This window comes from Rhipicephalus microplus, unplaced genomic scaffold (assembly GCF_043290135.1).
Source record: "Rhipicephalus microplus isolate Deutch F79 unplaced genomic scaffold, USDA_Rmic scaffold_262, whole genome shotgun sequence".
Taxonomy (NCBI): Eukaryota; Metazoa; Arthropoda; class Arachnida; order Ixodida; family Ixodidae; genus Rhipicephalus; species Rhipicephalus microplus.
In genome coordinates, this window is record NW_027464833.1 from 142,201 (window position 1) to 157,633 (window position 15,433).

The 15,433-nt window shown below is 42.3% G+C and overlaps 1 long non-coding RNA gene and 3 other non-coding genes across 4 annotated transcripts in view; 1 reads left to right on the forward strand and 3 right to left on the reverse strand.

The window, feature by feature from the left end:
* The window catches only part of LOC119186269 (uncharacterized), an 11,172-nt gene extending 4,201 nt beyond the window's left edge, over positions 1–6,971 (forward strand). The window contains exons 2-3 of the long non-coding RNA XR_012891295.1: positions 1,506–1,714; positions 5,888–6,971. This is a non-coding gene — a long non-coding RNA (uncharacterized LOC119186269). The remainder of the gene's footprint in view (positions 1–1,505; positions 1,715–5,887) is intronic.
* Positions 881–962, reverse strand: TRNAL-AAG (transfer RNA leucine (anticodon AAG)). Its single transcript has one exon. It is a non-coding gene; the product is annotated as a tRNA-Leu (tRNA).
* On the reverse strand, positions 3,430–3,511 carry TRNAL-AAG (transfer RNA leucine (anticodon AAG)). The gene has a single exon. It is a non-coding gene; the product is annotated as a tRNA-Leu (tRNA).
* A 3,865-nt stretch (positions 6,972–10,836) lies between the features above and the next one.
* On the reverse strand, positions 10,837–10,918 carry TRNAL-GAG (transfer RNA leucine (anticodon GAG)). Its single transcript has one exon. It is a non-coding gene; the product is annotated as a tRNA-Leu (tRNA).
* Between the last annotated feature and the right edge of the window lie 4,515 nt (positions 10,919–15,433).

Below are 15,433 nucleotides of genomic sequence, written 5' to 3' on the forward strand. Positions count from 1 at the left end.
CGGCGCCGAATTTATCGCGAAGCATGCTACCGCCACCACCGAAATCTATATCCGTTCTTAAAAAATACAAGGGATGCAAACACGGACGCAAGAAAAAAGATCAGGACACCTCAGAAGCACTGCAAAGGTGCAAAACGGTGGAAAGAGAAAGAAGGCAAGAACAATGATCTGCGCATGCCCATTCAATAGGCGAACCCATCAACTAGGCATGCTTGGAATTCCACGCGAAAGATAAATGTTGCGGCACTTGATTTATTCTTTGTATAAGTTAATCAACGCATGACTCACGTATGCGCTACCACTATTATCGATATTGCGAGAAAATTATCCGACGCAACCACCGGGGAAGAAATAGCCGATAGGAAAGGGCGTCATTTACGCTTGCACGAGCAGCTTGCACGGCTTATATATATATTGTGGAATGGGTGCAGATTTGGTTTCGATGCAACAGCAACCCATCCGCAGACTCACGCATCATGAATTCAGTACATTGGTGTATTCATCTATGAAGAAGAGACTGGTGACTACATATCCACAAAAAAGTCTGAAAATAAAAGTGAGACAAATGGCAGAAGTTGTGAAACGGAACATTTTAGTACGAAAGAGCCAAAAATTTTGTTCTGTACTGCAGAAAGCAAGAATGGTACCATGCAGCGCTGGCACTCACGACTGTATTTATGAAGTTGACGGGACACGTTTGATCGGTGGTAAACGAGGGGAAGGAGGGGTTGGAAGTCAGCCAAGGATTTGTGGGGCTATTGGCAGCATGTCCACGGTGGGATGTCGTTAAACATATGTAAATTTCGTTCTCCCGACAACTCATGTCTAAGTTCTTTACGCTAACAAGAAGAAAAACATTTGACAGAGGAAAAAAAAGTTGTGGCAGCGGTGGGATTCAAACCCACGCCCCCGAAGAGACTGGTGCCTTAAACCAGCGCCTTGGACCACTCGGCCACGCCACCAATGTCGGAGAAGCTGCCGCACTTTCTAATTAGTGGATCGATGTTCCCGTTCTGAATACATGCTTAGCTTTTTTTCCTCGCCTTGTTTCAGGCCTTGAGAAGCAACGTACATACTTTTCAGCTCTCCGCACGCAGCGATTGACTAATGAGAAACGTATTTCAACAAGCAAACTAAAGCGTGTTTCGTCCGGCCACGGTGGTCGTATAGGGGGGATTTAGATGCATACATAATGGCGCGACATTAGAACAAAAAAAAGAAAGAAAGAAAGAAAAAAAGAAAGAAAGAAAGAAAGAAAGAAAGAAAGAAAGAAAGAAAGAAAGAAAGAAAGAAAGAAAGAAAGAAAGAAAGAAAGAAAGAAAGAAAGAAAGAAAGAAAGAAACAGTTTGCTCCACAACAATAACAATCTTCCCCGATCTCCCTCAACTTCTTTTCTCGCTCCAGCTCTTTCGGCTTCATGTCTGTCCTTTGTGTTTCATCCTTGTTTTGTTATAACTATTTGTTTACCTACTTGATTGGTATATATAGAAAATACGGCGACGCAGATGACGGAACTCAAGAACAAGCTGACAACTACCACCTGAAGGGGCAACACGCTTCTTTGCGCTTTCAGCAAGGGTACGCACGGTTATGAAGAAAGAAGAGGGACAAAAAAGAGGAAAGAACAAAGAAATAACACAGACATGAACACAACAATAGCCACCGCAACACAGCTCCATATATATTTAGGCGTGGAGTGATATACGGGCAAGCGGTGAGTTGAAATGTGCACAAAGTTTTGCCTTTCTTTATCCTTAATTATTTCTTCTTTCCAGGAGGTTTCACAATATTACAAATAATAGTTAGGTCGTAAAGTCTGCGCTGTTTTTAAACAAGCCAGTTAATTCAAAACAGCTAATACAGGTACGCTGAATACAATAAAGGAATCGTATCATCGAGAACATCGCCATAACGTGAATGCGCCATGCAATAACACTTATACATGATCACGAAAGCCCCTGTCACATGTCGCAACCTGTCCGAATAAATATAGTGGATATATGTGACGCCAATATCTTAAAATTACCTCATACAAACTAGCTTTGCAACATTGCTTTTTGCAGATATTTCTGTATTGGCGTTATGTCTTGCTTTCATTAAACTTTATTTTGCATCACTCCACCGATGTTTACATATTTATGCATTTCAGGCTTTTACAAACTTTCTTCTAATTGTGTATTCCTGTTTCCGCTACCTTGCTTATTCATAGTGTTTTTTCTTGTGTATATTTTCCTCAGAAACGCACTGCGTGCCCCTTGAGTACATTTTAAGAACAATAGCCTAAATATACTAAAAACCAAAATTTTCTATAATCATAAATATGGAAGGATCTGAGCGCATTTGCCCCTGATTGCATTGTTGCTCAAAAAATTTATTGCTGTTACGGTGATTATATTATGCATTGCGATGAAAAATATACTCTGGCAGCGGTGGAATTCGAAGCCACGCCTCCGAAGAAACTGGTGTCTTATCCCAGCGCCTTAGACCGCTCGGCCATGCTACCAACAATTGCTAAAAGACATAACGCTTTCTTACGAGTCAGAATGCCCAAACGTCTTTCCTTTTTGAGCTAATGTTCATTTGCTCTGGCAATTTTTTTTTCTATTTTATAGATAAATAAATGGCAGACAATGAATTCATATATTTCTGTAAACACTTTTTATTAGTCACTATCACAAAGATTATTAAGTCATCGGGGCCCTAATAAGATAGATAGATAGATAGATAGATAGATAGATAGATAGATAGATAGATAGATAGATAGATAGATAGATAGATAGATAGATAGATAGATAGATAGATAGATAGATAGATAGATAGATAGATAGATAGATAGATAGATAGATAGATAGATAGATAGATAGATAGATAGATAGATAGATAGATAGATAGATAGATAGATAGATAGATAGATAGATAGATAGATAGATAGATAGATAGATAGATTAGAATATAAACCTTTGTTGATACTCGAAGATTTCACACTCGTAATCGGAGTTTGTTGGCAGGAGCCTCTCTTCCGCAGATTGCCTTAAAAACATTATTATTATTATTATTATTATTATTATTATTATTATTATTATTATTATTATTATTATTATTATTATTATTATTATTATTATTATTATTATTATTATTATTATTATTATTATTATTATTATTTACCAGCTGGCTCATTCCTCATCGATATATTTCTTTGTTTACATTGTGCTCTTCACATTGGCGAAGGGTTCTTTTCGTGTTATTTCCTTGCTTCTGTGTGTCGATGACTGCTAAGTTACAGTGGCTACTTATGGTAGCGGCCGTAAAAAAAGACGCGAGTTTAGATAATATCCATGGCGTCCTGCGCATTACTGAAAACGTGGTGAAAGCAAAAATTTTCGTTATTACCTGAAGTTGATAATAAATGAGGTATTAGTAAAAAACGTTTGGCAGCGGTGGGATTCGAACCCACGCCCCCGAAGAGACTGGTGCCTTAAACCAGCGCCTTAGACCGCTCGGCCACGCTACCGACAACTTCACTGTGCGAATCGTGCAATCGGACTCTACCTACGTCTGCTCGATAGGCGACCTACTTTATTTCCAGCTGTGAGAAATGTCCCCTCTTCGGCGGCCGCCTGGATTTAACGAGGTCGAATAACACTTAGGCTGAGGGCGGCGTTAAACAATGCACAACGCGTATTATCTTTTTAAGCAGAATTCCTGCACATCAGGCTGAAGGAAAGGTAGCCACCTCGCAAAGGACAGTGGATATGTCTGTGCGAACAATGAAACGACATATATAACGACAAAGTGTTTGTAATTCCGCGAACAGTTTTCTAACGAACCGAAAAACTCCTATAAACTATGAGCCATCAAAATTAGATAGAATCCATTACTCATCACTGGTCGATTAAAAGTAAATAAATAAATAACCTGCGCACTGAAAAAATGGCTCTCCATTGATTGGTAATCAAGCTCACGGCTATGCATGTGGCCATTTCCTAGAGTTCTGCTTTCCCTTTTGTTGTGACTCTGCTGATTGATTGATATGTGGGGTTTAACGTCCCTAAACCACCATTTGATTATGAGAGACGCCGTAGTGGAGTGCCCCGGAAATTTCTACCACCTGGGGTTATTTAACGTGCACCCGCACCTTAGCACACCGGCCTACAACATTTCCGCCTCCATCGGAAATGCAGCCGCCACAGCCGGGATTCGTGCCCGTGACCTGCGGGTCAGCAGCCGAGTACTTTAGCCACTAGACCACCGCGGCGGGGCTTACTTACTCTGCTTTCGATATATTTTTGTTCTCTTCAACATACTTCTTTTTGAAAACTTTTTAGTCGTTCAGCCTTTTGCTTTAGCAAGTAAAGCTGCTCTGACCTGCTTTCACCACCAAAAGCAACGCTGACCACCAGAAGGTTCTACCACTTCATTCGGCGTCCACATAAAATGGAGTGCTGACTGAGAAAATTAGTGTCGTATAAAGACATTGGATGGACCGTAAACGCTCAGCAATAGATATATCAATGGCACGCTGAATAAATGAAAGCCACTCCACCACCACGACAACTGCGATCACATCGACAAAGTTGGTAGTTAGTTGGAACCCCCGCTATCGCCAATGGTTCGGACCATGCCCCAGCAAATCAAGTGTTTTATACCACTAAAACGTAAGTAGTGGACATCAATCACTGAAGCAACGCTTCCGCTTTGGCGCAACGTTTTCCAAGGTCATTTCATACTTCGTTTACACTGAACACGTGGTCTCTCTGCATGCGAATGCGTAACTAGGCATTTTCTTTCCTTCATTTGAAGTAACTTGTGAGATAGGCTCGCAGGCCCGGACTATAACATTGGCTATGCCCACTAACCTCGCAATCGCTTGCAATGGCGAAAAGTGCGAGCTAAAGGAAGGGCACAAAAAGAGAATGAAACGATTGCGTCGACTCTCGACGTTATTTAACATTTAACATAAAATCTGTGTAGTGGTCTTGATGATAATATTTATTGGCATGCTCTTCAAAATGACATTCGAAACGGAATGGCGGTTACCCAAAATCACGATAACTTCATCTGTTTGCTGGGTGCCTTTTTTTTTCGTAGAAGCAATTGTCTTTATAACACACTGCTCCATACGACAGTAGTGGCCTTTGTTCTACCAATGTCATCCCTGCTAATATACGTTGTATAGTGCGCGCTATCAGGCGGCAACCAGTCCAAGTGTATACGCTTTCATGAACGAGTCAAGGCCATACCATCCCGCACGAAGCGTGCCGCTTATCAAGCATGCTGCTGCAGACAACTCGCTCTCGACAGCTAGGTATCTCGTACCGTTTACCTGTGAGAGATTAAAAAAAAAACACATGCTCATATCCAAGGGTCTTTGTTGCGCCCAATGCATTACACTTCTCGAGTGCTTTCGAGCACCAGCCAATGGCTTCTGCCAGTGGCTCTGAATGCGTCTTGTTGTGTCCTGAGATAGGCCCCCTGTACACTTCTTCCGTGAATTGCGTAAATATGCTGCCGTTGGAAGTGGCTCATCATAATTATGGACAAACCTCAGTGTGTCGATTTCTAACTGTCTTTTCACTGTGCTTCTCAAGTCCAATACAGTAACAGCTTAAACTGAAGAACAGCGCGTGCTTGCCTTCGTGCCTCAAACGCTGAGGTGAAGCTTGCTTGCCTCAGCTGTTAGAATCTGCGCAAGATATAGTTACGCGTATAGTTAAGTAATTGCTGCGTATAATTTTGTGATCAAAGTAACTCAGGTCCCAGTTGTCACGCTGGAGCTAATTATCAAGGCATACTTGTCACGGGGGCTATCTGCGTTGATTGTTAGATCTTTGAGAAGTATGTCAAAAAAATTTCCAGGACAGCAGTGTTTTCTTTTTCTTGCTTGCAGAAATTTCGAGTCACCTTCTTTGTACAAGCTGTGTACAAGCCCCTCCTCCTCGGTTATTATTGATCGGCAATCAACTCAATCACTGCTAACAAAGCACAGAAGACAGTAAAATGTTTACTAATTAATGCCGCAGCAACCAATTTTCATGCCCGACAGATAACAAATAAAATCATGCAATTTGAGTGCGTCGCCTTTCTTGCTCGTATGTTCGACACAAGGTATCAAGGTGACGCGAATGGTGATATAGATTAGCGCGGACCTTGTCACATACACACTCACATTCATTTTACAGGATAGTGACGGCATATATAGCCTCTAGCATGCATACTCATCCATGTAGGTTGATGAGACTCGAGCGAGAGCAAACCGCAGTCCTCTACGTTTTCGGAATCGTTGTCGGAATCGAGTTATCGGAAGGAGCCAAGAGACGTTTTTGGACGATGATGAAAACGTGAAGCACGTGTGAGCATGACAGACAGGCACGAGACACGTAGCATTCGCATATAGTTGAGGGACAATATTGTGCACAAAATACTTCTCTGTATAAGGCCGACATGACATATATATGAGACTGTTCATAAGTCTCTGTTACCCGAACGTGCACTTGCAAGTCTTTTGCGTTGTAGTAAGTCATTCGCGCTTTTGTCTTGGGAGAGAAGAACCATACCACTTTCTTTGTGGAACGAAGTTGGTATTCGCACGTTTCTTTCTTTTTCAGTAAACCTAAAGCTGGGAGCGAGAAAGTATCATGATTGTCCTTTCTCTGAGTAACCTGCACTTGTTTGAGGGCCTTTTTACAACAATAATATTACACATAATCCAGCCCAAACGTCCACTTTATGGTTGATAAGTTAAAGTGGTGAGGTTACAGACACTCCAGATTCCTACGTTGGTTCTGAGACAACGCGATGAACGGACACTCACGCAGTGTGCGTTCATTCTTCACACCGTGGCACTATGACTGTTTACACTCGCAGCTGCAGCCACAGCTGTGGAGATATTCGCGCCAGCCACACTGGCCTACGTATGCACGAATGTCATGCGAGGGTGAAGGTTTCTTTGTCCATGAACAATTGCTCTCAACCCAGGCAGTGGCTACACGCCTGTGAGTGTTCCTGTAGGTGCTGAAAGTATGTCCTTCAGCCTTTTTTACTACCGAAGAAGCAGTGACGCACTAATTTATAAGAGTGATATCTTCAAGCAAAAGAACAACATAAAAGAAGGACCGTTACATTGTGATCCTAAAAAATTATTGACGCGGCGAATATTCCTGTTCAATGCGGCCACGGTCAGCAATGAATAATGTAGTAATTAAACTTATATAATATAGCCGTTATACTCTATTGTTTCATAATCATTTCGATGGGGAGCTCACCAAAGGTCATGTTTATTTTTAAGAAATACATCTTCTTTTCATTGAGACTCATAGTAAACTGCTCTCGTGTGAAACGCTGGCTCCTGTCAGCTGTGACTTCAATGACACAACAAGGAATAACAAAACACTCGTTTAAAATAGAGAAATTCTGGCAGCGGTGGAAGCCACGCCTCTGAAGAGACTGATGCCTAGAACCAGCGTCGTAGACCACTCAGTCACGCTACCGGCACACTGAAATGCACTGCTGCCTTTGCAGTGCCTCGACAGCTAGACAACAAAAACAAACGCTGCATTTTCTTATTAGATACTCGTTGCAAAAGCTGTCTTGCAATTTCATAAATTCAGCCAAAAACACTTCACCAATTCCTATTTCTGGAAGACTAAACAACAGTTCAAGCTGATCCACAGAGTTTGCCAGATGACAATGACAACGCAGTGAAGGTGGAGCCCCCTGGACGGCGGGCGCCACTATCACCGGGTAATTTGTTTGGCAAAATAAAGTTTTTCGTTCATTCATTTCCGTAGACCTATACAAGAAAAATCAAAAGGCACTTCGCTTAAAAGGAGAATCCAGTTGGCGTTTGCGTCGTACCTCGTAGCACGAAACACTAACAAGAAGAAAAAGAGAAAGAAAAACGAAAATGGGGAGTGATGGACCTTTTTAGGTGGGTGCGAACAGCGAAGTCTAAAATTGAATTGCACATGTATTCAATAGGTATCATGCCTAATCGAACACGAATACGTGTAGAAAACTGTGATGAAGGAACCATCTTCAAAATAGGCCTGAAATTCTGCAAATGTTTATTTCCAAAAAGAAAACTTCACGAACTTTGGTAAAGTGCCACTACCATCACGTGGAACCAACAAAAATATCATGATTAGAAAACTTGAGGTAAGTTCGAACACAGTAATGATAAAACTTGAAAAGTATTTTTAATTGTAGTGTGAATGCGGAAGTTACGACAGCATGTGAAGTAGTGCGTTGTCATCGGCTTCCAAGTAATGCTAAAGTATTACGTTAATTTCGTAAATTAAGGTAATTAAACTCTAAACGTAAACAGAATTATATGTCAGTCACTGATATCCTGCATGAATAGCGCCAACAAGCACTGATGTCAGCAGCGAGCCTTAATTTCGCAATATATGACAATATTTATCCTCCAAAACACGTTTATTTTTACATGGCAGAAATAACGCTATTACATTCAAAAGTAATCAGTCATTTGCATTTCCTTGTGTTTCTTTCGTCACTACTCCATGAGTATCGTTTGCAGCTTGCCCAAGAGCTACAGCGTCGCGTCAGAATGCTTTGTAGAGGTTCTTAAAAGAAAAACGAAAAAATAAGCGTGGTGCCATAACTGTCTCTCTCTAGGGAGGGCACCTCCACAGCACCATGCAGGGGATGGGTGGATGGGAATGAAAGGGACAGAAAAAAAACGTAAGAGAAGAACGTCAGCATTTTCACCTGAAAAGTGAAAATTTACTTCGCTGTGTTGGCTACGGCTTTGTTGTTTTGCCCATATACAGTCAGTTAAGTTTGGTTTCGCTTTGCAACATAGTGTGATCGCTCTGGAGTGACTTCGACGGGGAGCGATGCAAAAAGGGGCTCCCGGTAAGATGTAACCCCGCTTGATACTGACCCTTTTGAATATTAGAGAGTTCCCAGCATCCCTATAAAAGTACACTGAGTTGTGCCAGGACAAGAGCGTCTGCTCAAATCACCTTTAAGTTTGAAGTAACCGAGTTCGGGTTAGCGAGCTCTTACTGCATTTATCATTCAAACAAAAAAGACAGCGGTGATGTAGTCACTGTCTGCCGGTGGCAAGTTATTTTTTCATCCACTTCTCCTTCTTCACATTTACATCACAATTACCCTTCCCGTCCCTGTAACCTATTGGCGATTATGGTGGAGCCTGCACAAACAAATACAAACACATGCATGGTATGTACAATGTAAGCCACGACCTATTGTTTTATTTTTTAGAGGCAAAGCTCTTTATAGCGGCACCCGTTCATCGCTCGTAGTCGTAGTTGTAGTGTGTAACCAGTCTTACATTTTTACCTCGAAAGTGGTGCCGCTGGGAGATTTCTTTTGTGCGTTGTTGAACAATAAAAAATTCGCAGCCTGTGCGTTACCTAAAAGCCGAATTCTCCTGTCTCTCATTCCCCTTAGCAGCCATTGGCATACATTGAGCACTATCTGAGAAGAAAGGGTTGCTACGTTATACTCGCTGGGCGTAACCTCCTTCATTTAAGAAAGGCTTAGCGAGCGTTGGGCCACAGTGCCATGAATACCGTGACTAGTATATACCAGGAACTCGAAGTGGTTAAAAGTGGGAATTAGACACAAAGCGCAAGCCGTAAGAAAGTGTGCGTGTGCCTCCTCTCGTTCAGTCCTTGGAATGTCCACTGGATGGCGGTGCTTTCATATGAGGAATATATGATGAAAAGATGCGAGATGGTGGTACTTGGAGTGTTGAATAGGTGGACGAACGGACACACAGACAGATGCATGGACGGATGCACGGATGGCTGCACAGACAGATGAACGCATGGACGGACGCAGGAGCGGATGAATGGAGGAACGCAGGAACGGATGCACAGATGGACGTGCGGACGCACAAACAGACGCACGCACGGACGGGCAGATGGACGCAGGGGTGGCCACACAGACGAACGCATGGACGGACGGAAGCAAGAACGAATGGACGGACGGATGCTTCGCCCCACTCTCCATCATTCACTCCGTGGATATGCTGCCATTTTTTTGTTTTTGTATCGCGCTCCGCCGTGGTGGTCTAGTGGCTAAGGTACTCGGCGGCTGACGCGCAGGTCGTAGGATCGAATCTCGACTACGGCGGCCGCGTTTTCTATTGAGGCAAAAATGCTTAGGCCCATGTGCTCAGACTGGCGAGCGCGTTAAAAAAACCCAGGTGGTCAAAATTTTCGGAGCCCTTCACTGCGGCGTCTCTAATAATCATATGGTGGTTTAGGGACCTTAAACCCTATATATTGATTGATAGCTGAAGCCACAGCTGAGGAAATATTCGCGTAATACTGCGCTGGCCTGCATGTGTGTAGAACTAATGTTACGCTCGCGATAGCTATCTGTGGACAGCTGCTGACAACCCTGGCAGCGGCTGCATGCCTGTGAGTGCTCCTGTAGTACTCGAAGGCCTGTCCGTCAGCCTGCAGTAACTCCTGAAGAAGCAGTGAAGCACTAATTGCCAACATTGATTACATGAAGCAAAAAAAAGGTGCAACGAAAAGAGTTACACCGTGGTTACGGATATTTTTACCACGAGCAAGCTATATCCGCAACAGTAAGCAATGAAAATCAATAACGTAATGAGCGAACTCCAAGATCACGAAATACAGTTGGCCTTTTTTTATTTCACGACCGTTTGCTGGTACCCTTAACACAAGCCAGACTTTATTTTTTTTTTCATTCTTGCAAGTACACCTTAGTTTCATCGCACAAGCTAATGAGTTGCACTTTTTTTTATGCATGCCCACTTCTGCCGCTGTAACTTGCATTGTTCTACGAAAAATGCTGCAACAGAGAAATTCACTCTGGCAGCGGTGGGATTTGAACCCACGTCCCCAAAGAAACTGGTGCCTCAAACCAGCGCCTTACACCACTCGGCCACGCTACCGACACGAAGCGATGCACTTCCGTTTTCATTGTGCTTGAAGCGACATAACGGAAATGGTGGCGTAATGTATTTATCAGTAAGGCAAAAAAAACCAAAAAGAAAGAGATAAAAAAAGCATCGGGGAAGATGTTCTTTAACATCACTTATCTGAGCGATACGACTTCCTATAGGACGGTTCGTGGCATATTCTTTAGTCAAACTTTTGCACGGTGAATAGTCAAGTATTCGTGTTGTTCTCTTGGGCGGTAAAAACCATAACACGTGCTTCATGAAAAAAACATCATATTTTTTTTATCTGAGTAACCATAAAGGTACGAGCTGGCAACGTCACTGTCCTTCCTCTCGTTCGTCCGTAAATGCCTGAGTGTCTTTTTTTCTCTAGAATAAATCTTTTCCGCTATTACAAACGAAGGCCGTATCCAGGATTTTTTTTCGGAGGGTATTTATGTGTATAGATCGGTGAACTTTTGCAACTGGTGGTCAATGTAAAGTTGTTTAAGTACTTTAGTATCACCCGAAAAATTTAAATTTGGGGGCAGTCACACCCCCTTCAGCACCCGTCTTGCTACAGCCTGGTCCCGTACGTGTGCTTTGTAAATGATAAGATACATTGGAGAGGTTATAAACAATGCATATTTCCACGTTAGCTGCTGGCCAGAACGATGAAAACACATTTGCTTGTTTTCAATTCCCACTTCGTATTGCGACGCGGTAATTACTTACCGCTCACAGCTGCCGCTACAGCTCTAGAGCTATTCGCATCAAACCATACTTGGCCAGTGTATGCAATGAATGTCATGCGTGAACGAGTTTTTTCGTTTGTGCTAAGTTTATCGCTACCAGGACAACAGCTAGATGCCTGTGAGTGTTCCTGTACTGCTCGAAAATATTTGACTACTTGAGCTAGTAGTTATTTCTGTGAAGCACTAATTGCCGAAGTTGACAACTGCAATCAAAAATAAAAAAGGGAAAACTTTTACATAGCGATTGCGAATTCAAGTTATTGGGGAGGCGATGAAGCGTCTTCAGAGCGGTAACGGACACCTTCTAATAATGTAATCAGCGAACTCCAATATCCAGAAATATGGTTAGCCTCTAATAATTTCTAACCGCTTTCGCAGTAAGTTTACCAGATGTCAATCCATTTTTTATCAAATTAATCCTCGTTTTCATTGATTTTCATGGCGAATTTCTCTCATTTAGAGCACTTACCCCAGTCGGCTGTGAATGGTGTAGTGCCACAATAAATTTTTAAGAGCTTGAAAGCGAATTAAAGTTCAGTCTGGCAGCGATGGGATTCGAACCCACGCCCCCCAAGAGACTGGTGCCTAAAACCAGTGCCTTAGACCACTCGGACACGCTACTGACACGAAGAATCAGTGACTTTTTCACTTTAGGCTCGACACTACTTTGCAGGAAATGTATACACTGCCATGGATAACAAGCGTACTGCTTGTTTTCTGCTTAGATGCTCGTTGTACACGTTGCTTTAAAATGCTAGTATAGATCGAAGCGAAAAGCAATTTGCAGCTTCCTATTCTCGTAAAAATATATGTGTGATATAGAGACAGAGAGAGAGAAAAAAAATATTAGAAAGTTAAACTCCAAAAATATTTTACATTGATAACGTAAAAACGCGTAGGTGACATGCTGGGGCAACGTCACCTGGGAGCTTTTGACTGCACCTGCACATGCTAAAATTTTTACGAAGTGAGTTCAAATGGTTAAAAACCAACACGGACAAGTTTCCTATTCACTGAAATCGAATTTTATTTCACCATGATTATTAAACGAAATACAGCACACACAAGCTTGAAATTGTGTGAAGAAAAATTGCCGAAAAATTTGTTTTATATCGGCAGTTTTGTATCTGGAATGTAAAATACGAAGAAGGAATATCATAACTTCCAGATACCCGAAGCACCTGTGTTGTTTTCTTATTGCAACAGTATTGTGCAGACTTCCTTTCTCAAAAAGGGGAAAAACATTTTGTCAGCACAAACACACCAGGCGAGTACAGAGCAAAAAACAGGGCGAGCACTTATAATTTATTCATTTCAAGACTCCTAATAGGCCTTGTTAGAGGCAGTGGCTTGAAGCACAAAAATTAATGATCGTACATAAATAATAATACATATCATACAAAATAAAATGGCTGAAACCACAAACAACTTCACAAACACACCAAAATATTGGCTAATAATATTAGTTGAGGCAAATTAAGCAAAAGAGTATTTCAATGTACTAAACAATACAACGGTTAGGCTTATGCCATGCAAAACCACCCAACATTTTTTGACCATCCCGAATATGGCAGAAAAAATTTGAAACTCGTCCTGGTCATTTATTTCCATTGCCAAAAAATTTGCTCCCTGGTTATGAGAGTCTGTAGTATGGCGCCAACTGAGCGAAAACTCGTCAAACAACAATCTGTTTCAAAAGTCATTATGAAATGCACTCAATAAATGAAATTTCCAGCAAGGTAATGAAGTGATCTAACTAAAAATATTGACTTACTTATGAGTATGAAGTCTTCGAGAGCCTTTTTCACGAGCAATATTGAATAATGTTGCCAAGTTTGAGATTTTTTGCTGATAACGTGGCGAATTCCAAGAGCACAAATAAATTATGTGCAGGTGACCTTTTTGACTTGCTACAAATTAAAAATAATTTATGCGCTGAAGTTTAGCAGATAGTAAAAAAATTGGGAATTTCACATTTTTGGAAAAAGCTCTGTATTCAGCATCAAGAAGCTTGCCTTGGTGGTCGGAAAAAAATATGCACAGCATTTCATTCTGAAGCTGCATGTACTACCACAATATAAGTGGAGTTACTAAATGGAATTATTTTTTAAACTGGAGAAGTATACTTTTGAAATTATGTATCTCCACAGGCTTTACTCCTACTTAACCCAAGTGGCATGAAGCACTCGCAAGGGCAATCTTCAACAGACTTCCACAGACATGTGGTACACACAGCAAGCTTGATGCGGAGCAATTGGAATTCGAATGGGGCTATCATCTGCATTCCATTGCCAACAGGGGTGCGCTACAATGAATGTCACTAGAGTGTGGAGACCAGTAGCGTAGCAAAAAGATATTTTTCGCGTGGGAGTGGCGTGTGAGGGGAAGGCGACTTCGGTCATACCTAATGTACATTCTTGTGTGTTTGCATGTGTGCTTGCAGGTATCCAAGTGCAGAACTAAAAAAGTCACAGCATATCTACTAAGTGATTGATGATGTGTGGGGCGAAGCTTCAGAGGGTTTTATTGGTAACCGTGAGTCCGTCTGTCGGTCTGTCACTCACACTAGCACCTTCTGCTGAGTCGTCGATAAACTAGACGGTCATGAACCGGTCACAGTACAAGGACGTTCCCCGGCTTTAGGATAAAAAATACCTGTACTGTGCTGGGACGGTGGTAAGGGGAGTTAAACAGTTTCTCCTGCCTTCCTGGATACGCCACTGGTGATGGCTCCCAGATGAGCCATCAAGCCGTTAAAAAGTATACAGTACACAATTGTTCCTTGCGAACAACATAAACGAGACTATCGCCTTGGCTACTAGTGCTTAATTTAAAGTTTTTAGTGGCGAAGCTTTTTATAGTAGCATTCGTTCGTCCCTCGTAGCCGTTGTAGTGTGTAACAAGTATAACATTCTGACCTCCAAGGTGGTGCCGGCGATAGATTTCTTTTGTATGTTGTTAAACAACAAAAAATAGTGCTCAATGTACATGCCAATGGCTGCTAATGGAGAATGAAAGACAGGAGCATTCGGTTTTTAGTTAACGCGCACACTGCGATCCTCATTAGCAGCCATTGGCATGTACTTGAGCACTATCTGAGAGGAAAAGGTTGCTACGTTATACTCTCTGGCATAAACTCCTTGGTTTTAGAAAGGTTTAGCGAGCGTTGGGCCGCAGCGCCATGAATACAGCAAACTAGTATGTACCATGAACTCGAGAGGGCTAAAGGTGGGAAGTAGACCCGAAGCGCAAGCCGTAAGAAAGTGTGCGTGTGCCACCTCTCGTTTAGTCCTTGGAATGTCCGCTGGATGGTGGTGCTTCTATATGGGAAATATATAATGGAAAGATTCGAGATGGTGGTACCTGGAGTGTTCAACAGAGATGGACGAACGGACATACAGACTGATGCATGAATGGACGCATGAACGGACGCAGGGGCGGATGCATGGATGAACGAAGGGACGGACGCCCAAACAGACGCATGCATAGACGGGCGGATAGACGCATGGACGGTCACACAAACGGACGCATGGACGGACGGACGCAAGAACGAATGGATGGACGAATGCTTCGCCCCACTCTCCATCATTCACTCCGTGGATATGCTGCCATTTTTTTTTACTTCTGTATTCATATGACAGGCTTTGGGTCTCAGAGAGCAGGGTGCTCTCCTGAAAGCCAGAAAAATAAGAAACGATTGTTTTTTGATAGCGTTTATCAGTGTTGATTGATTGATTTGTGGGGTTTAACGTCCCAAAACCACCATATGATT